At 41.7% G+C, this 22,286-nt stretch overlaps 1 pseudogene; it reads left to right on the forward strand.

Moving 5' to 3' along the window:
* The first annotated feature begins 250 nt into the window (after positions 1-250).
* LOC149023103 (RING-H2 finger protein ATL65-like) lies at positions 251-18,794 on the forward strand (annotated as a pseudogene).
* Positions 18,795-22,286: the final 3,492 nt, after the last annotated feature.

Below are 22,286 nucleotides of genomic sequence, written 5' to 3' on the forward strand. Positions count from 1 at the left end.
GTCCACCAGGTACCGTCTTCCTTGATTTTTCATCAATTGCTTTTCATAATCTCTTATGAGTACTTTTGACAATCTCCTCGTCCCCAGGAATGTTGTGTTGAGCTTTTATCAACACATGGAGGCATTGAGCCGAGTTGGTCGCAATGGCTCCTTGTTGCAGACTTGTGAAGAGAATTTGGCGAAGGCCAATTTTGAAATAGACCAGCTGAAGACAGCAACCAAAGAGCTAAAGGTGAAGCACGATGAGGAGATGAATTCCTTGAAAAAGGATCTTGACTCTTCAGTTGCCCGTGTTGTTGCTGCCGAACACGAGGCTAGGAAACAAAAGAAAGCTACTACGTTGTTCGGTGAGAGTCTTGAGCTTAAAGCCATAGAGAACGAACGTATACTGAAGATGGCAGTTCCTAGCAAGCCCAAACATATTAAACCAGAGCTTCGAAGGGATTGAATTTGGAAATACCTGAACAGCGTTTCTTTCTCTAACCTGCTGGGCACCTTCAACCTTCAAGCTTACCGCGTGGGGTAGAATGATGTTTGGGAAAAGATCCTCAAATCTAACCCTTCCTTCGACACAACTCCTTTTCGTGAGGTGTGTCACAAAGAGATCTTTGGGAAGCTTAAGTTGGCCTTCCCTGACTGGACTTTGAGAGAGGATGATCCTATTCCTGCCGACCCGAATTATTAGGAATATCTTGCTGATTCACCGCCTCTTCCAGGTGAAACTTCACAGCCTGCCGCTGAAAAGGATCCTGAGAGAGACTCCTCGGTCGAAAATGAGGAAGAGTCCTATAGAGTCACCTTTTTTTTTTTTTTTTTTTTTTTTTTTTTTTTGTAAAGCTTAATCCTCCACAATCAATGAAAAGAGAACTTTTCCAATGATTGCCTTAATATTTCCTTTTCTTATATCCAAAAGCTTGTTTTGGAAATAAAATATAAATGATATAAATTATCACTTAACTTCTTGTATCTTGACGAGGGATGACCTTTGGGATATCATGAAGAGGCGTTCGTGAGAGATGTTTCAGCTTCCAGCTTTTGTTTATTCTCAACTGCTCCTTCATTTATTACGAAGTCCAAACATTTCCCTGCCTTTGTGTACCACCCACTTCTCCCAACGAGTTGGAAGTATAAATATTATTTAAGTGGTGGAACGACGGTTGGAGGTATTCTCTTACCAAGTGCATATTTCCACGTGGCTTTCCTCTGACCGTTGATCTTGCTTTTTGAAGAATTCGAAGCGTTTCTTCGATCCGGTCCTTTGGTTGCCTTTGGCTCTCAACCATTGCCTCACTCCCTGAGGCTATTTAAGTTCCTCAAGGGTACTCTTCGTTTATCCTGCTATTTGCAAGTTAGATCTGCAAAACGACATTTTGTCTTCCTGTGCTGCATTCGTACTTTTTGTATTCCAACAATATTTTCAATCAGCATCTGAACAAGTAAGCTTTTGCTTTGCCTATGTCACGAATCCCCTCTCCTTCTCCCTGAGTGAACTTCACAGTAGTAATACTTGGGGTTCACTTAATGGGTATTCTGAGTGGTTCATATTTGTCTGAGAACTAGGGTTTTCCCTTTTTCTGTTTGTTGTTGGATTTTCGTATTGATACTGCCTTTTCTGTACTTGCAGTGCCTCCCAGAATCAATTTGAGCTTTATTAGGGCGAAGTCTTGCAAGAAGACTGTCCCAGTACCGATGCAGGTTGCTGCCAGTGAGGTAATTGCATCTGGTGAATCTTCTAAACATAAGGAGACTGCTGTTGGTGAATCTTTAGAACTTCCCACAGTTTCTCTTGATGTTTCTCCCGCACTCCCTCTGCCGGAAGAGATCGCTCGGTCTTCCCAGGAAGATCTTGTCCCTTCGTTGCTGCCTGTGTTGTTGATGCCCCTGCTGGAGAAAACATTCGGGATTCTCTGAAGGAGACCCTTCAGACATCTGAGGCAACTATGTTGGCATCTGACGAAGGCACAATCCCTTCAGTGTGCTGCTTCTATTTCCAACTCTAATGCTTGTTTGGCATCCTCTTCCTCTCCTTCTTTGGAGCTGGAGGATTTTGCCACCAAGAAGCACCACCGGTTGGCATATGATGTAGCTCATCCTTCTCGTTCACCTAGGAAGTCTGAATTAGTGTCAAACAAGTTTGACAAGGCGCTGGAGTGGTGCACTACTGCTCAAGTGCCTACCCGAAGTAGAGCTCTTTCCAAACTTCTAGACGATGACTTTATGAAGTCACTGGTGATGTAAGTTTTTCTTTATTACCTTTTGATTCTGAAGATTGTTCTTTTGCTCCTGACTAACTCGGAAGTTGTTGCAGGAGTCTCACTAGTAACTTCCACAACCAAGTGGAAGCAGCCTCTAGACTCAGTAGACTGAGTAATGAAGTTTCTAGGCTTCGGGAAGACTCCAAAGCCAAGGATGCTGAAATTGCTCGCCTTAGGAAATTAGCTTGGGAGGTTGCAGGAGAGAAGAATTCTGCGATTGAGCATCTTCGTTCAGATTTGGATGATGCCAGGGAGAAGATCCGGTGGCTGGAACGAGAAGCAAGAAAGTCAGGGGGGAAAGGATCTAAAGCGTTACCCCAAAGGCAAGCTGTCATTACCTTACCCGAATCCCTTCCAACTGACATTCGTAGAGCTTGCATCTTCAAGTATTTGCACAGTAAGCCCTTTGTTGATATGCTAAATGCTTATAACTTGCAGGCATACCGGGATGGCGAAAACGAAGTATGGGAATCGATATTAAGGAAAGATCCTCATTTCAACACGACTCCCCACAGCGCTAGTTGTCATCCTGAAGTGTTTGCAAAGCTGGGTCTTCCTCTTCCTGACTGGTCCAAGGGTACGAACGACCCTCTACCTCCAGATCCGGATATCATGCATTATCTCTATGATTCCCCTCCTTATGCTCCTCTCCAAGGATTTAGTTATGAAGAGCTTGCCTTGAATGCAGGTTTGATCAATGATCAGACTTCTTTTGGTCAAGCTGAATAAAGAGTATGGAATTGCAGAGGATTTTGATAACATGCTTTTTTCCGACTCTGTTCTTCTTCTTCTTGAATTTGTGTTGCTTCCTGACTCTGTATTACTTCTGGCAAAGCTCTTTCAATCTTGTAACTTCTTGATGATGTCTTTCTCATTTGACCGAGTGAAGATTGTACCCCAACATTTGTTTATATATATGTTGGTTGTAAAGGTTGGCCTCTTTTGGTCGTTTAAAGAAATAAAGAATTGAATTTGAACTTTGCTAGTCACTTGAGTCATTGTTGCAGTAGGCCTTATAATGCCTTTACTTAGAGATTTCTGGAGAAATTCAAATAACCGTGCCTTGTGAAGGAACCAGGAACGTGGGCCACTCGGATTTGAAACCGATGCCTTGTAGAAGGAACTCACTCGGGTTTTAAACCGATGCCTTTACTTAAAGATTTCCGTAGAAATTCAATAAGTCTGAGAAGGAACTCACTCGGGTTTTAAACCGATGTCTTTACTTAAAGATTTTTGTAGAAATTCAATAAGTCTGAGAAGGAACTCACTCGGGTTTGAAACCGATGCCTTGTAGAAGGAACTCACTCGGGTTTTAAACCGATGCCTTGACTTAGAGACATTCCGGAAAGATTCAATAAGTCTAATAAGGAACTTACTCGGGTGTTAAACCGATGCCTTGTGGAAGGAACTCACTCGGATTTTCATCCGATGCCTTGACTTAAGAAACTCCGAAAAAATACAATAAATACGAGAATAAGTATGAGAAGGGACTCACTCGGATTTTCATCCAATGCCTTTTGGCTGGATCTGTTCTTGAGTGTGGTGTATGATGCCCCCCAATCAAAAGATATTTGTTGAAAACCAATAATTGCATTGATTGAGTTAAAATTTGTTACATCATGAATGAAATTGATAATCTTCAAGAATAATATTTTTTCAGATGTCTGGCATTCCACGAACGATCCAACTCTTTCTGGGTTGTCATGTTCTTCAGCTTGTAAGCTCCCGAACCGACCGGTTTTATAACCATATATGGTCCTTCCCAGGAAGGGTCCAATTTTCTTTGATGGCGTGGATCTGAAGCTAAGGTATTTCTCAATACCAAATCTCCTGCTAAGTACCGACGATTCTTCACTCGGGTATTATAATGTGACGCTATTCTTTGTTTACAATGTTGAGTTCGTGCTATTGCTTTTGCCCGAACTTCATCCAAAAAATCTAGACTATCAAGCAGTCCTTGCTCGTTCACTTTTTCTTCGAATTCTCTGTCCCGCAATGTTCCCGCCATTACCTCCATAGGTGCCAATGCTTCGGATCCATAAGCCAATTTGAAAGGAGTTTCTCCTGTGGGTGTTCGAACCGTAGTTCGGTAGGCCCACAGTACATTATGCAGTTCTTCGACCCATAAGGCTTTATCGGCCTCAAGTCTTCTCTTTATTCCCTCAAGTAGCGTTCAGTTAGTAACCTCTACTTGTCCATTGCTTTGGGGGTATGCCATTGATGACATACGATGCTCGATCATGTAAGTTCCACAAAACTGCTCGAATTGTGGACAGTCGAATTGAGTGCCATGATCGGTCATGATTATTTTGGGCATCCCGAACCGATATATAATCGACTCGAGTACGAACTTCTCCACCTTTCTTTTTGTGATTGTTGCCAGGGCGCTGGCCTCAACCCATTTAGTGAAGTAGTCAATTGCTACTATCAGATATTCTCTCCACCCGACGCCTTGGTGAATTTGCCCATGATATCGATTCCCCACATCGCAAAAGGGATGGGATCTAGAATTGACGTCATGATTTCTGCTGGGCATTTGGATACTGTAGCATGAACTTGACAATTGCTACACCGGCAAACATATTCCATAGCAGCTTGTTGGATCTTAGGCCAATATAGCCCAAGTCTCAAGATTTTGTGTGCCAGGGCTCGTCCACCCATGTGAGCGCCACAAATTCCTTCATGTACCTCGGCCGAGTCGACTCCGCTCCTTTGGGACCTAAACATCTCAGAAGGGGTCCAGAATAAGATCTTCTATACAACCTTCCATTTTGCCTAATGAACCTCGCGGATCGTACTATGACTAATCTTGCCTCTTTTGGATCCTCCGGTAGTTTATCACCTCTCAAATATTCAACTATTGGATCGATCCAGCAATGCTCTGCTTCAATGTAGGAAATTTCTTTCTCGTGATAACTTGGAAATGTTATCTCTTCGATGTAGACCGAAGGGTCTAAATTTTTCTCTTTGGCATTGGCTAATCGGGATAGCTCATCTGCCACTGTGTTTTCTGTCCTTGGAATCTAACATACCTTCAAATTCCTGAATTCTTTTTGCAATGCTTGCACAATCTCTCAATATTTCTGCAAGCGAGGTTCTTTAATACCATACTCACCCTGAACTTGATTGACAATAAGCTGTGAGTGTGAAACCTAGCCCTAACCTTGACCCGGAAACTTTGTTATTTGTAGGTCCAGTGACCCGAAGTAAAGCAAGAAGTCAACTTTGGGCCATCCCGGTGGAGGACTTGGTGTCTGGCTTTAAATCCATGAGTGTTGATGACGAGGTTCTATTTATGGAATCTGAATCTTGATGAAGATCGGATTAGTTGATGGACTTGGAGTGCTCTCTATCATGGTTTGAAGGCATTTCTACCTATTAGGTAAGTCACTTGGTGTGTGTGCAAAACCCCTTTAGGTTTGGATTTGATCTGGGCCTTCAATTCCCTGTTTCGAAGTTGCTGAATTGATTGGTCGACTCATTGGTCGACTAGACCAGTCGACCAACCCAATCGACCAATGGGTTCTGTCTTTGATAATTAGGTCTTGCTTGCTCTATTTAAGTCCAATCTCGAGTCTACTTCGTATTTTCTGCCTCCAAACTCTTTGGAACGAACCAAAGACCTCTACAAGTCATCTCCCTTGCGTCCTTGGTGTTTATCTTGACGGATCTTCGTCAAAACTCGTGTTCTTACACAAAAAGATATGTTTACACTCTCTTCTTCTTCATCATCCTTGTTTTCTTTCGTTTTTGAGTTGAGACAGTAGAGGAGATGCTGCCATCTCTGTTGCAAACATCTCTAAACTTATCTCTCATGATCTTCCTAAGGATTAAAGGCTAAAGCAATGTCCGTAATCATGATCATTGCAAGCTTTTGAAGGAATCATGATCTAAATCATGATCTCGTCTTCGTTTATCTTTGATTTAAATTCTGATGTTCTTAGATCTATTATATTGATCATATTAGTAGTCAATCGCTGTGTTTTCTTTACATAATCCATGATCTATCAATCTCTAGTTGTTTCTCCTCTATCATACCATGCTTTCTTCAAGAATCATGACTAATACATCTATGGTAAGTTTTGTTTCCTTATTTAGATTCATGTTCTTAGATCTATTTTCTTGAAGATCTAAGTATGCCTTCCATGATATCTTTATCAAAATCAATGATTCATTCTCCTATTGTTCTTGTCTATGATTTGTATCTTGAATTCTTCAAGAACCATGATTAATCTAATTATGGTAACTTGTTGTTTCCTAATTTGTAACTTGAAAACTTGATTCGATTAGTGTTTTGAGGTCCTCTATATGTTAGGATACTACCAATGTAGTTTACCCCTTGTTTAGTACCCTTTTGAACCACCAAATTTGGTTCTTTAGTCTTAAAACTCTGATTTTGTAGGCCACTGTCTCCATTGGTCGATTGGACGGGACGATAGACCAATCCAATCGACCAATGAGTACAGCAACTCTAGATTTGGTCTGTTTTGGATGTTTTGATATCTTTTCTTTTAGGGATCTTTCCTAATATGTTGTATACACTTGTCTAGGATCTTCTTTTCAAGTTTGTCAAGATCTTACTTGATTTCTTAAGATTCCTTTGCAAGTTATAAAAGGTAAGGATGGTTACTTCCTTAACAACATAAATTGCATAACTTAGTTTCTATATTTGAATCTTGTTAATTTATTTCTTTAATTAGATTCTTATAATGTTATACTACTGTGGTACTGTCTTGATATCAGTAGCATTACTTGTTTATATTAAATTGACTCATGTATGATTTACTTACCAATTATACACAAGTTGAATGTAATTATTGATTTCTTTCCATATATGAAGTTACCATATATGTGATGTTATGGATTGATGCTTGTGTATGCTTAAGTATGGTTTGGAAAGGAGAGGTGTTCCTTTTGACACTTTTGTCCTAGGACTACTACGGGAATATTATGGGATGTTTCCGGAGATGCCCTTTGGACACCTTCCTAAACTGTTGGATGACATATTTAGGACTGTCTAGTAGTGTTTGGCTAGGATGTCCCGTTATGTTAGACCCTAATCGGAGGGGTATTGAGACCGAACGACCCGTGGTAGCAATGGGGATTCATGGGCGCTCAAGACCGGTAACCAACCCGTGAGAGGACAGGAATCACATTGTGGGGACCATTTATTGGTAGGGTTGCATATGGTTAGACTTGGGCTCACGGGCGCTTAAGACCGGTAACCAACCCGTGAGAGGACGTGAGAGCTTCCCGTTTACCATATGTGGATAACCAATAGGGTTGATGAGTCCGTAGTCAGGGACTATGAGGACTCTAGTGTGAAGGATACCGGAAAGGATCGCCAGGGGCGAGGAATGGACGTATCTGGATCTGACTTGATGTAGCTGAGTAGAAGACTTGCATTTGGCTAGGCTTTAACCCTGACATGCGCCGGTACTTAGACCAATGGTGATGTGAGAGAGTGGTGACCTATACCCCAGCCATGGAATATCCTGAGGGATGAAGGACCCATTACCAATTGATGATGAGTGAATGAGACTTTCCTAAAGAAGTACGGTGCTATGACTTAAAGCATGTCTGCCATTAGAGACCAGCATACATAGAGTTAGATTCATACATTCATTGTTTGTCTCATATCATATTGCATTTATGTTTGTTTTGTAATCCTGCCATTTATGTTATTATGGATTTAATCGCGCCTCATCGAGTTTCTTTGAAACTCATTCCTTTTGTACAATGTTTGTTAAACTACTCTACGAGGTTCGAGTATCATGACTGCTCGTATGAAGAAGCGCAAGGAGAAGAGGCATATCTCCAGGAAAGTGATTGCGGTTACGACAATTACACTGAAGATTCCGCGAGTGGTTATGCTCCGTACGATGCTTAGTCCGACCATAGAGTGGAAGCGCCCTTGTGCCATTTATGAGATTTATACTTATAAGATTGAGAACAATTTAGTTACCTATTGTACCTGCTATTGGGATTAGATTTCATTCTGTTTCTTCTCTTTTAGAACTACATTTCCGCTGGTTGTAGAGTGGGATTTCGCCTCACTTTACTTATTTGATTTAGACACTCTGATTATATTTAGTACTCTGATTTATATATGATTCATTCTTTCCTTATTTGGATCTATGGTTTATCTTTCGCACATCGATTATTATTGTTCATGATCATGTTATTGTATATGTGGGAGGTTGGTTACTCGGTACCTGATCTTCGGGCTGTGGATCACACTCTCGGGTATGCCAGTTAGGGTACCGGTTGGGAGGATGTGACAGTGAGTCACCATAAATAGTTACATCTGCTATTGCCAATGCTTTTGACAATCTGAGTCCAGCTATGAGGGCTTCATATTCTACTTCATTATTGCTAGCTTCGAATGCAAATCTCAATGCATATCGAATGATAAATCCTGCTGGACTCTTCAAAAGAATTCCATCCCCTGCTCCGTCTTTATTACTTGAACCATCCACATATACTTCCCAAATGGTTGGTATAGTGGGTTCTTCAACAATGTTCTCCATTGGTGCAGTAGTTTCTACTACAAAATCGGCTAGTGCCTAAGCTTTGATTGCCGTTCTAGGCTTAAATCTTACTTGGAACTCACTGAGTTCAACCGACTAGGCTATCATCCTTCCAGACAAATCAGGTTTACGAAGAACTTTACTAAGAGGGAAAGTTGTAAATTCCTCTATTGAGTGAGCCTGAAAGTATGGCCGTAGCTTCCTAGCTGCTGTCATGAGAGCTAGAGCCTGCTTCTCGATCTGAGAATACCGTGTCTTCGCATCAAGTAACACACGGCTGACATAATAAATAGGCCATTGCCTCTTATCCTTTTCCCGAACGAGTACCGCACTGACTGCCGAAAGGGATGCTGCTAAATATAGCTGTAAGACTTCTCCCCTTTCGAGTCGGGATAAAAGCGGTGGTCTTCCAAGTGTTTCCTTTAACTCTTCGAAAGCTTTCTGGCATTCTTTAGTCCAATTCGCTTCCTTGCTGCCCCTCAAATCTTTAAGTGCCTTGAAAAATGGTAAACACTTTTCTCCAGATTTTGAGATGAAACGGTTCAGAGCGGTTATTCTCCCCGTCAAGCATTGCACATCCCGAACAGTTTTTGGGGCTTCCATATCAATTAAAGCTTGTATTTTGGCTGGATTAGCCTCAATACCTCTCTGTGATACCATGAAGCCCAAGAATTTGCCTGAAGATACTCCAAAGGCGCATTTCTCCGGATTCAGCTTCATTTGATATTTTCGCAGTACTGAGAATACTTCTGTTAAATCTGCGATATGCTTTACCCTTGCAATGCTTTTTACCAGCATATCGTCAACATAAGCCTCGACATTTTTCCCGATTAGGTCTTTGAATATCTTGTTGACGGCCCTCTGATATGTTGCTTCTGCATTTTTCAAGCCAAACGGCATGACTTTATAATAAAAGCTTTCACGATCGGCCATGAAAGCCGTAAACTTTTCATCCTCCTTATTCATGCGGATCTGATTATACCCTGAGTAGGCATCCATGAACTCAAAGTCTCATATCCTGCAGTTGCATCTATCAAGAGGTTAATCTTGGGCAACGGATAGCAATCTTTAGGACAAGCCTTGTTGAGGTCTATGTAATCTGTACACATACTCCACTTCCCATTTGCCTTCTTGACCATTACCATGTTGGCTAACCAGGTTGGGCATTCAATCGGTTCAATGAAATCAGAACTCTTCAGTTTTTCAACTTCGCCTCGAACGGCTTCGTATTTTTCTATGGAGAAATTTCTCCTTTTTTGGATAACTGGTTTCACCTTTGGATCTATCCAGAGTTTATGCTCTGCAACATTCCGATCGATTCCTGGCATGTCTTCAGCAGACCATGCGAATACGTCACTATTTTGTTGAAGAAAAGACTTCAACTCTCCTTTGAACTCTTCCAGCTGCTAAGATCCGATATAAGTAATCCTTTCTGTATTATCAGTAAACAACTGGATTTGCTCCAGCCTTTCTACCGGCTCGGGCCTTTGCATTTCTGCTTCTTCCTGATCATCTCGTACTTCGATTGGTAGGGCAGTCACCTTCCTTGGGCCCTCCTTGTCCTTCAAATAGGCAACATAGCATTGCCGAGAGATCCTCTGGTCAGATGAAACTTGACCAATTCCCATCTCTGTTGGGAATTTTATCTTCAGGTGCTTCGTAGAAACAATAGCACCTAGCTTGGACAAAGATGGCCGCCCGAGGGTAACATTGTAGGCTGGAAGTTCCCGAACCACCAAAATATTTATTCGGACGGTAGCTTCCTTGGGAAAACTTCCAATCGATAGGTCCAACTGGACAGATCCCTCTACTATTGCTGACGATTCTGCAAAGCCATATAAATGTGTGGATGATGGCTCCATCAAGTCCTCATCCACCTTAAGCTTTTGATACACCTCATAAGATATTAGGTCCACAGCAGACCCTGTATCAACTAAAACTCTGTGTACTTCTCGGCACGCAATCTCTACCTTGATGACTATGGCATCATCATGAGGTAAACAAGCGCCTCTTTCATCTTCTTCGCCAAAGGTGATAGAATCTTCACCATTTGGCCTCTTACGCTTCTGTGTTTCTCCGGTTCCAACAAATTTAGATTTTGTTTTCAACCTCCGGAGTGATTCGGGTTCGGGGCCTCCAAATATTGTAAGGATCGGTGACCGAGTAGCCTCAATCACCTCCTTACCTTTTTTAGACCTCGGAGCCTCCTTCGGTTGTTCTGAACTAACTGAACGGTCCCTTTTGGGGCCAGCCTCACGTGGCTCCTCTCTTCTCTTTTACCGGGAGATCTCTGCCACCATGCCTGAGGCTTTCCAACTCGATCACAAATATTCTGCTTTGGCTTCTGCTTGTTCTCAGGAGCCTTTTTGTTCTTTGGTGGAGGCTTTATTGTCCCTCTGGCGTGCATCTAAGATTTCTGTGACTTCCGCCTGTTTTTGGCATCTCTGTACCAACTCAGCATAAGTTGTAGGCATATCCTAAAGTAATAACTCCAAGAGTCTTCGGTTAGTGAGTCCAGTGAACAAAGCAGTTTTAGCTACTTGCTCATCTAGATTCTCTATCTCCATTGTAACTCTATTGAATCTTTTCAGATATTCTCGGATCGATTCGCTCTTCTCTTGTCTTATAGTAAACAAGGTTTCCTCGGTCTTTTTTATCTGGATTCCACTCTGGAATCGCCCTATGAATTTGCGTGCCAACTCATCGAAGTTTATGATCCTTCCTGATGGGAGGTTTGAAAACCATTTCTATGCCGCTCTGGTTAAAGATGAACCAAAAACCCTACAAAGAATTTCATCAGAATTACCTACAACTGCCATAGTCTACTAATAATAACCACTGTGGGCTGTAGGATCTTCAGAGCCGTCGAATGTGGAAAAAGTTGGCAAATGGAAATTGTGAGGAAACTAGTACCCCGCAATTGGCCCGGCAAATGGAGTCTTTCGAATAACTGAATAGATATCATCAATTATCCTTCCTCTAACCAATTGTCCCAGCTTTTGATTAATATTGGCCAATTCCTGACCAATATGTGTTGAGTGATCTTCTGCAATACGATCACGACCTTGAACAAAACGATCATCACGAACTACTCGATCATCATGAACAGCCCAATCATCACGAACAGCTCGATCATCACAAATAGCTCGTCTAACAGTTGGCGAGTGAGTTCTCACTCCTGTAACCAACCTCGTATTCAAATCGATTGTACTTCCTTACGGTCTGTCAAACCGATCGTCCCACCTAGGTAGATCGTCGATTCTCCTAGGCACTTGGTCACCCTCACGAAAGTTCTGACCGATATTCTGATCTTCAATCAATCTCTGATCCCGTGGCAATACACGCCTCCCTGAATCGCGATGATCAAGTTCTTGTGGTAATACCACTCATCTGGTTAGCACACGGAGTGCTTAACTTACTTCCAAAAGTTGGACTTTCAATTGATCCAATTGATTTTGGAGTGTCTCTGGAGGATTGTGTCCCCCTTGACCGCCATCTACTTCGAGAGGTGGTAAACTTCCCTGAGGAATATCTGAATTGTTTACTCCAGGGATTTGGACACCAGTATCGCGTTGTGCAGCGGCTGCTGCTGCTGTTGATCTAGTCACCATAGCTTTCTGAATAGTATTCCCACAGATGGCGCCAAATGATGCGTCCAAAATCTGCTCAGCCCTTAGATCTCCTTAGAATGACTCGCAAAACGAAAGCGTCAGATGTGGCCCGACCGCTGGGGTCGGGAGTCCACCTCCGAAGGCTAAGTCAGTTGATGAACTTAATCATAAACGGCTCTGCTAGAAGCATAGAGCTAAGGAATGTATAACTGGGATACGATTTAGATCATAAGCATCTGAGTGTTTACGTCCAAATGTGTGTGTATGGATTTCTTCTACCTTGTAGGTAGGTGATGTTTATATAGAGTGTACCTTCGAATCTTCTTCGTTGGATGTATTTGAGCCTTCTTCGGATAGTTGTTGGATCCTAACAGTTAGATCCGTTGAGCGATAGACTTCTACTAGTTTGAACTAGTAGAGGACTCCTAGGATAACCTCACAGTTATCTGATGGTTATCCCTTCAATAGTGATAAGTGACAGCCACCAAGTTGTGTCTGCCATCATTAGGGTAATTAACCTAATCCATAAGTCGGATTAGGGCGTGCTTGTGGCTGATTTAGTTTTCTTCCTCAGCAAGCTATCTCCTGGACCCGGCTCGCTCGGAAGCGAGTCGATTCTTTTCATCCCGACCGGAGTCGAAGGTCAAACCAAGCATGAACCAGGTTCGATCATATTTTCTCCACAAAAAGATTTCTCCTTTGACTAACCTTGTACTGCTCTATGTAGTTTTGCTTCACTTTCTTCAGAAATAGCCATTGGGTGGATTTCCTTTTATTTCTAAATCTTCTTCAATTTCTCTTAGTTTTGGTGATTCAACAAGGGCTCTTGTAGCTAATTCCTTCTTCCCCTACTTTTCATTTGGATTATTTTCTTCTTCTTTGTCGTGACTGTCATCCTCTTTTTCTTCCTTTGGCTCAACTACATGCTTGTCATCATCATACTCTTCGGCATCATCTTCATCAGCATGGATGCCTTCTTTCGTAGGGGGAGAATCCTAGACTATTAGCGATGGTAGACATACTAAAAGGTTCGAATCTGGTTACTCTTTCCTATTCTGCTTCACCTTTCTCAGTGGGCAAAATTACATGGACAACTTTTGTTTTCTCTTCCATCTTCTCTTGTTTAACCACCAACTCTATATATGTTGTATGTTCCTCATCGCCCTCTTGCATTGCCAACAACCACCTCGCAAAAATGGCACTGCAAGAGCTGGAGGACTTGTTTGTCTTCATCTTCTCATTGTTCTCTCTCACGTTTGTCACCAAACACAATGAGTGGCAGGGAAGGAAGCAGTTGAACTCAACTCCAAAAGTCCGTAAGGCTTCACAAATTGTCAAGGGCATGTGAACCCACCTTTGATTCCTACAAGGCTGGCATTCACGGTTGTTGTTCTGCTGCATCTCTTCCCCTTCCTAAGAGTCACCTGTTCCCCTGATATTAATCTCCCTGCTTTGCTTCCAAATTGTTCTCATCTTCTTACCCTGCTTCTTCGTCTTGACACGAACTTGACCAATGCAAGTAACCTTTGGGGAAGAGGGCTCTGGGGTCTCAAATGTGGAGATTTTCTTCTTGATTCCTAGTGGGAACATAGGCGACGCCTGCCCATGTTTCATGCTACCACCACGTCTAATACTCCGACTCAGAGACGAGGAGAGAGATAATGTGGGTTCTCTTAAATTGTTGGTACGAGTCGGGGTGAAAATGGATTTCGAAGAGATCTTCATGGTCGAAGCAGAAGATGATGAGTGCTTCTGCCCTCAAGTGAAACAGATGAAGACCTCGCTGCCAGTACTCCCGCTGCACTGTGATCTCTAATCTTCCATCATTCTCTTAGCCTATTAACTGATATAGCTTAAATTGTTGTGGATTGGGGATTTTTATTTGCAGCAGCCACTGCTAGCTGCTGCCGACGGTGGTGATCATGCTTCATAATCACGATATGACCCAAAGGTTTGGGATCGAGTAGATCGAAGGACTTTTGGATCATATTGTGATTAGGTGGCACGATCACCACTGTAAGCAGTAGCCAGCAGCAAATGCTGCAAATAAAAATCAGTGGATTGGTAGCCAATTGAGAGTTGCCGAAGCTTGAACATGAAGAGTCTGGATCATCCCCCTGACAGCTTTGTAACCACACAATGTAGTGGGCCCGTGGTGAAAAACAATAAAACATTTTGAAAAAAAAACATTAATTTCACCTGTGGGCCCCACTGCATTGTGTGGTTGCAAAGCCAACGAGGAGATGATCCCGACTCAAACGTGAAGGTGGCAGAGAGAGAAGAGTTTTTGGTTACGGAATCAGATAGTAAATCAAGTCTAATTTTAATCTAACCTAATGAGGATTCTGGAAGTGCGTAGTCGTTGAGAACCTAGAGAGTTGAATGACCAAAATGACCTCGATTGTTTCTACGACTGAGAAAAGTCTCTCGTTTCGAGAATAACGAAAGCATGCATTTAGGATTTTAAAGAGAGATGATTGCATGTATATCTTGGATGACATCGTGAATGCCACAAGGCATAGGGGATGGTATTAAAAATTATGACGATCGGACAGCCGTAGTGAGGATATATTGGTGGAATGCTTGTACCGTCAAACGGGGGATATTTTGGGAGTAGCAAACGTCCAAATGTAACACAACAAAACGTGGCCAGTCTAACAGATGAGTGGGACTTGGAAAAGACTTGATTTTGTAGATCTAGTCCAATCAAAGTAACCGCTTGACGGATTTTTATCCGCTCCAGTTCATGTCAACTCCAATTCCTCCTGTTAGCCATTAGATCATCGACACGTTTTTCATTCTAATTGTATGGTTACGATTCTTTCAACTTTTAACCAGTTTATCCTTTACCTTTTTTTTCCCTCTTGTTTCAGCTGTGTCCCCCTCTTCACCTCAGGCAATACCGACTCACCACCGGCGAAGTGAAGCGAGAGAGGGATCAAGTGATCACTGAAGCTAAGTGATCGGTCTCAGATCTGCTTCTTCTAGTTCTGCTTCTTCTCAGATCTGGGTTCGGTTTTTGGTTTCTGGTGTTCTCACGCCTTTCACATTGATTGCATCGACATGTGGCTAAGGTCCCACACCAATTGTCCCCTCTGCCGTGCCGGAATATTTCGACCGGAGTCTCCATTCGTTCCGATGATGGCAGGCAGAATACGGCCAAGCCTAGACGAACGAATCTTAGAGAACCTATTCCTCGAGCCAGTAAGCGAACTAGCGCCGGAATTCGAAATCGCTGCCTCCATCGAAGAATCATCCGCATCAATGATATCGCCAAGAAGAAACGAGAGAGAAGGTAGGTATAGCTATAACTACAATGGTGGTCGTGATGCTCTGTTAAAACGTTCCTACTTGTTCGGCTTCGAGCGCAACCTCACTGTGGATCAGTTGTTATTGGAGCCAACTACAGTTTCACCCCGGAGATATCGCGGAGCAAGCTTCTAGAGCAAGAGACCATCTCTGTCACACCCCAGTCGCCGGTCTTGGTTACCCGCCCGACAACCCGTGGGAGTGATCTGTCACATGATCCACGGTTTTAGTCTATCAACAATAATAAATACAAATAAAGACAATCAAGAGCAATAACAGTTCAATAAATGAATTAAAGGATTACAGGGGTCCAAATACTCCAATAAAAAATAATAAATGAAAGAATAATAAATCAAAATGAATACGAGTTCAGCGGAAGCAATCAAAGAGTTATATTATTTTCTTTCCAGTTTCCTTTCTAAGGCTAAATAATGTTTCTCGTGAATCTCAAGAAAAGGTGTCCTCCAGTTCTTCTCCAATATTGAGCGAATTGCTTGGCAACTTGTCGTCTATGTCCATCAATGGGTGCGATAAGCGCATTCCATGCACTCGCAGGAGCTCTCGCACAGGCTATCTCCATTTCCCATTGCCGGTGCCACATCCTCTTCATACAAGAAGGTTCCTTCATAGGAAACCAGTCCATCTTCCGACACATTTCCTCCATTTGTGCAGGCTAATAAAACATATACAAATAAAGGAGTAAGTTCTAGAGAACTCAGTAAGAACAATTACAATTCTCAACCAAATATCCAACAAATTAGCAACGCATATATGATATGAATGAGTGCAAAGTATGAATGATACTATGATTCTAACTATGCAAGTCTCTAACAGCTGACATGCTTTAAGATATACACCAGCCCTCCTCTGGGTAAGTCTAGTCACTTTGATCTGGCAAGGACTGGTTACCTCTGTAGGGATCCTGGGCAAAATGGAAAGTCCACACTGGCTCTCAAACCATGGCTAGGGTTAAGTCAACACTCTCTCACCACGACCATTGGTAATGAGTACTGGCGCATGTCGGGGTTTCTAATCCAATGCAAGGTCATACAGGTAACATGTCTACATGAAGTCCAGATACATCCCCTATGGCACCAACCAACTCGGTTCAGTATCCTTCGCAACCTAGGAATGAGAATCCTCACGGACTTGCTATCGCTATTGGACTTCATTCCATAACCCTATGGTCATCCACATATTGTTGGGGCGGAATGCTCTTATGACTCCTCACGACACCCGGTCCGTTCCTTGGACGTCCATGAGCCCAACCGTAACACATGCAACTCTACCATTTATATGACTAACAGTGGACCAACGTCACATCACTGTCATCACGAGTCATCCGGTTTCAATCCCCTTACCGAAAGGGTAGTAGCATGTGGGGTACCTAGCCATGCAACTCTAGACTCTACCTAACAATGTCATCCAATAATTATGACAGTGCTGGAGACATCAGCAGGCATGTGTCCCATTCCACAGCCTTATGATATCCCAAGCTAAGATATCCCAAAGGAATACCTCATCCATCAGAACTTCATACTAAGCATCATTAGTATATCACATTCATAACCAACAAAGTATATATGTAAACAAGATAAACAAGAGTAATATAACAAGATCAGTATGTAAAACATGATTACAGCAGCATATATAATGAAAGACTAATACTAACAGACACTGGACTAGCATGTTTAAGTCTATTCATAAAGATAGGATTGAATATCCTTACCTGCATATAAGTAAATCGTCCGTAAAAAGAAATTCGTAAACTATTATAAGACTTTCTCTTCAAACAGAGAACACTTAAATACAAGGTTACAATAATGTATAAGTCAATTGAATCAAAATGAATCCAAACCAAAAGTCAGTTGGTCACTGTTTACCAGCCGGTCGCTCGTGCCGGTCGCTTAGGTTGAGCGACCGCCACTAGTGACCGTCCCAAAAACAGAGAGTTTCAAATCCGAAACTCAGGCTTCTGATCATCCGTTTTCAATCCAGATTTCGAGTGATCATAGCCTAAATCTCGAATCTAACACTCCCATAACCACTGGGTGACAAGAAACCTAACAAACACCATAATTGGATTACCCAGAACTCTCCCCTTGACTGGATCTATCCTTTTCACGAAAGCAGGGTTTCATTTTCGGATGAATCACATCAAGAAGATTGGAAAGAGAGTTATGATTGATCAAAAGGGTAACCACCATGATGAGGGGATGAGTTAACACGAAAAGGAAAGACAAAGGATGAAGGGTGAATCCATTACCTCACTTCAGATTACTAGAAACAGGGAAAGATTGATCTCCAGATCACTACCAGCACTTCAGATCCACTTTCGGCACTTCTCCGCAGCCGTCTAACCTCCAAAAACGGTAACCACGAATAAAATATTCGTAAATTGGACGAGGGTTACCTTTTATAGAAGTCAGGGGGCAAAATAGGGCAAAACCCCGAAAACAAATCAGGCGGTCGCTCCAGGCGGTCGCTTGGTTTGATCGACCACCACTAGCAACCGCCCCCATGTATTTTGCCATACAAGGGTGCTTTTGCTAGGGGGTTGATGTCCAAGTACAACCTAGCCCTAAAGAAGAGATGGGGGAGATCTACCTTCATTCCGGACACTCCAGACATCACTTGCCTTCCAAAAGACTAACTACCAAGCAAGGCAGGCTCTTCAGACAGAGAATCCAGATCCATGGGTTCAGGGTATGGATCATGGACTTCTATCTGGACACTCCACAAATTTACCCGACTAGACCTTCAGGTTCTCAGACCTGCAATACGGATCTCGGGTTAGAAATACGGGGGTTGTTACAATCTCCGTTCAGCTCGTTTCGCAGGGAAAATCTAGGGTTTTCTCATTCTGGCAATATAAAAGATTGAAATCACCGTTCTTCAGACGGAGATCAACTTTTTTTCCGTTATCGGAATTGAGTTTGAGATTCACCAGCGGTGGAGGATCATCTCGAAGGAGCAAATCGTCGATGAGTCCGATGTTCATGAGAATGTCGATTGGGAATGGTGTGGGTTTCTCGTTGACTTTGAGCAGGTGTGGAGACCCAGAAGCGTTATTGTTGCCATACGATTAGAATGAAACACGTGTCGATGATCTAACGGCTAACAGGAGGAACTTGAGCCTGACACGAAATGGAGCGGATAAAAAGCCCTGCTTGACCTTTTCCACTCAAACCAGTAACTTAAATTTATTTATTTATTTAATCTTATTATTATTATTATTTGAGCAAATTGCATTGGCCCCAAAATTGCATTGTCAATGCAGGGTTGGTAGAGTGGTAAGATCCATACTTCTCAGTGGAGAGGTCATGGGTTCGACCATTTCGGACGACAAGCATCCCCCTGAGGATGTAATCAAGGTGCGCGCGGGGGGGGAAAAAAAGCACAAAAAAAAAAAAAAAAAAAAAAAAAAAGAAAAAAAAAAACACACCCCCATTTTATTAAAAAAAAAAAAAAAAAAAAATTAAAATAATATAGATATTTAAATTAAAATTAAAATGCGGTGGGGGGGTGGTGTTTTTTTTTTTTTTTATATTAAAAAAAAAAAAAGTTTGGTTTTGGCTTCCCTTTTTAAAAAAAAAAAAAAAAACATGGCTGTTGTACAAGATTCGTTTACAATATTCAAATTTGAATGTTGTACAAGATTCGTTTACAATATTCAAATTTGAATTCAAAATTAAAAACTTGAATTCAAATTTAAAAACTTAAATTCAAAAATTGAATTCAAAAACTTGAATTCAAAAATCAAATTCAAACCATAACAGATCCGTTATGGTCTTTCATCCCCCCTCAAACTCTGAATTGGCAGGTGCAAGAGTTTGTCTCTATGCTTGAAGAAAGCTTGTGATATTAAGCCCTTAGTAAACACATCTGCAATTTGATCATATGACCGAACAAAGTGCACTTTTATGGTGTTGTTCTGAACCAAGTCTCGGACAAAATGATAGTCCACTTCTATATGTTTTGTGCGAGCATGTAGCACTGGATTTGCAGCCATTTGTGTTGCAGACACATTATCACAATAAATGTCCATTCCTCTTGAAGTTGTACTTGCAAATCACGTAGAACATAAGAAAGCCATAGTAACTCAGATGCTATGACAGCAAGGGATTTGTACTCAGCTTCCGTACTTGATCTAGATACTGTAGGTTGTTTCTTGGAAGACCATGATAACAAATTATCCCCAAGAAAAGTGCAAAACCCACTAGTTGATCGGCGTGTGTCTGGACATCCTGCCCAATCTGCATCAGTGTAAGCAGCTATAAAAGAAAGTTGGGTTGGTTTCAAGAGAACACCAGCACCAATAGTGTGCTTAACATAACGTAAAATACGTTTTGCTGCTTGTAGATGATCTTTTGTGGGAGATTGCATGAACTGACACACATGATTGACTGCATAGGAGATATCTGGTCTAGTGATCGTCAAATATTGTAAGGCTCCTACTAATTGTCTGTATGGTGTTGGATCAGGTAGAGGATAACCTGTTGTTGATGATAACTTTGTTCCAACTGCAATTGGGGTTGTGCATGGCTTTGAAGTCTCCATTCCTGTAGACTTTAATAAATCAATGGAGTATTTACTTTGAGTGAGTAAAAGACCATCTGAACTTCGATTAGCCTCAATTCCCAAGAAGTAATGCAAGTGTCCCAAATCTGTCATTGCAAATTCTTTGCTCAGGCTTTGAATAACCTCTTGAATTGCAGCTTCATTGGCTCCTGTCAATATTATATCATCTACATATAACAACAATACTATCATTGTACCTCGGGTTTTGCGTATAAACATGGAAGAATCTGTGACGCTTTGCTTGAAACCTTCTCCTTGTAGGTATGTTTTGAATCTATGAAACCAAGCTCGTGGAGCTTGTTTGAGACCATAAATTGCTTTTCGTAGATGACAAATATGTGTTGATTTAGATGTGGAAACAAACCCCTGTGGTTGTTCCATGTAAACATCTTCTGCTAAGTTGCCATTCAAGAAAGCATTTTTTACATCAAGTTGATGTATTGGCCATGACTTTGAGAGTGCAATGGTTAATACTGTCCGAATGGTGGCTGGCTTTACAACTGGACTAAATGTTCATGAAAGTCCACTCCTACTTGCTGGTTGAACCCCTTGGCAACTAATCGTGCCTTATATCTCTCAATGGAACCATCACTTTTTGTCTTGATCCTGTACACCCACTTACAACCTACAATATTCATACCCTTGGAATAAGGCACCAAGTTCCAAGTCTGATTGTCTATTAAGGCTTTGTATTCTTTTTGCATTGCATCAATCCACTTTGGGTCTTTTAAGGCTGATTTGTAGGTTTTAGGTTCAGTTGGGATGTTGGAGATGGTGGTAAGAAAGGTTTGAGGTATTGGGTGTCTAATAGTGAGTAAAGAGAGAGGGGTTTTTGGTTTGGCGGAATTTGTTTTACTCCTAGTAATCATAGGATGAGATGGTTGGGGCTGTGGTTGGTCTATTGTTGGTGGGGATTGATTAACATCTTGGGTTGGATTTGCCATTGATATGGCTGGTGATGATGTTGTAGGGGTTGTTTGTGATGGTTGGTTGTTTGAAATAGGTGAAGAAGAATGAGAAGTGAGTGGAGGCACATTTGGTGGGGTGTGTGGGATGAAAATAGGTAGAGAAATAAGTTCAACTGGTGGTTTGTTTGATGATTGGTGTGATAGGGGATTTGAAAAGGGAAATTCCTTTTCTTCAAAAATAACATGTCTGGATAAATATACCTTGCCAGTGTCCTTATCTAAGCATCTATAACCCTTGTGATAGAGACTGTAACCAAGAAAGACACAAGCCTTGGACTTTGGCGATAATTTGTCTTCTCTGTAGGGTGTCAAGTTGGGGTAACAAAGGCAGCCAAAAACTCTCAATAAACAATAATCTGGTTTGAAGCCAAACAGTGCTTCATGAGGAGATTTTCCCCCGCAATACTTGGTGTAGGTAACCGGTTTATTAAATAGACGACAGTAGTAAAGGCTTCTAACCAATATTCTTTGGGCATGTGAGCTTGGAATAGAAGGGATAAACCCATCTCTGTAATGTGTCTGTGTTTTCTTTCTGAAACTCCATTTTGTTCTGGAGTATGAGGACATGAAATCTTGGATACAATGCCACATTCATCAAGATAGTTTTTGAAAGCTCCCTTTGTTAACTCTAAGGCTCCATCACTTTGAAAAAATTTAATAGAAGTAGAAAGCAAGTTTTCAGCCATATTTTTAAAATGCTTGAAACAATAAATTGCATCGATTTAAATCGCAAAGGATAGAACCAAGTAAATCGACTGAAATCATCAACAAAAATAATATATGAATTGAATCCACTAATTGACAAAGTTTTAGTGGGACCCCACAAATCACAATGAATAAGCTGTAATGGTCGAGTAGTTCTACTAACTGAAATAGAAAAGGGTAATTTGTGATGTTTGCCAAGTTGGCAAGCGTCACAAATTTTATTGGATCTAAGTGTGTCAAAAGAATTAAATAAGACACTATTTCTCAAATGAGTAAGTACTGCAGAAAAAGGATGACCAAGCCGGCGATGCCAAATATCAGAAGGAG

The sequence above is a fragment of the Hakea prostrata genome, chromosome 3, assembly GCF_041222555.1.
Source record: "Hakea prostrata isolate BN-2017 chromosome 3, UWA_Hpros_2, whole genome shotgun sequence".
NCBI classification, from domain to species: Eukaryota; Viridiplantae; Streptophyta; class Magnoliopsida; order Proteales; family Proteaceae; genus Hakea; species Hakea prostrata.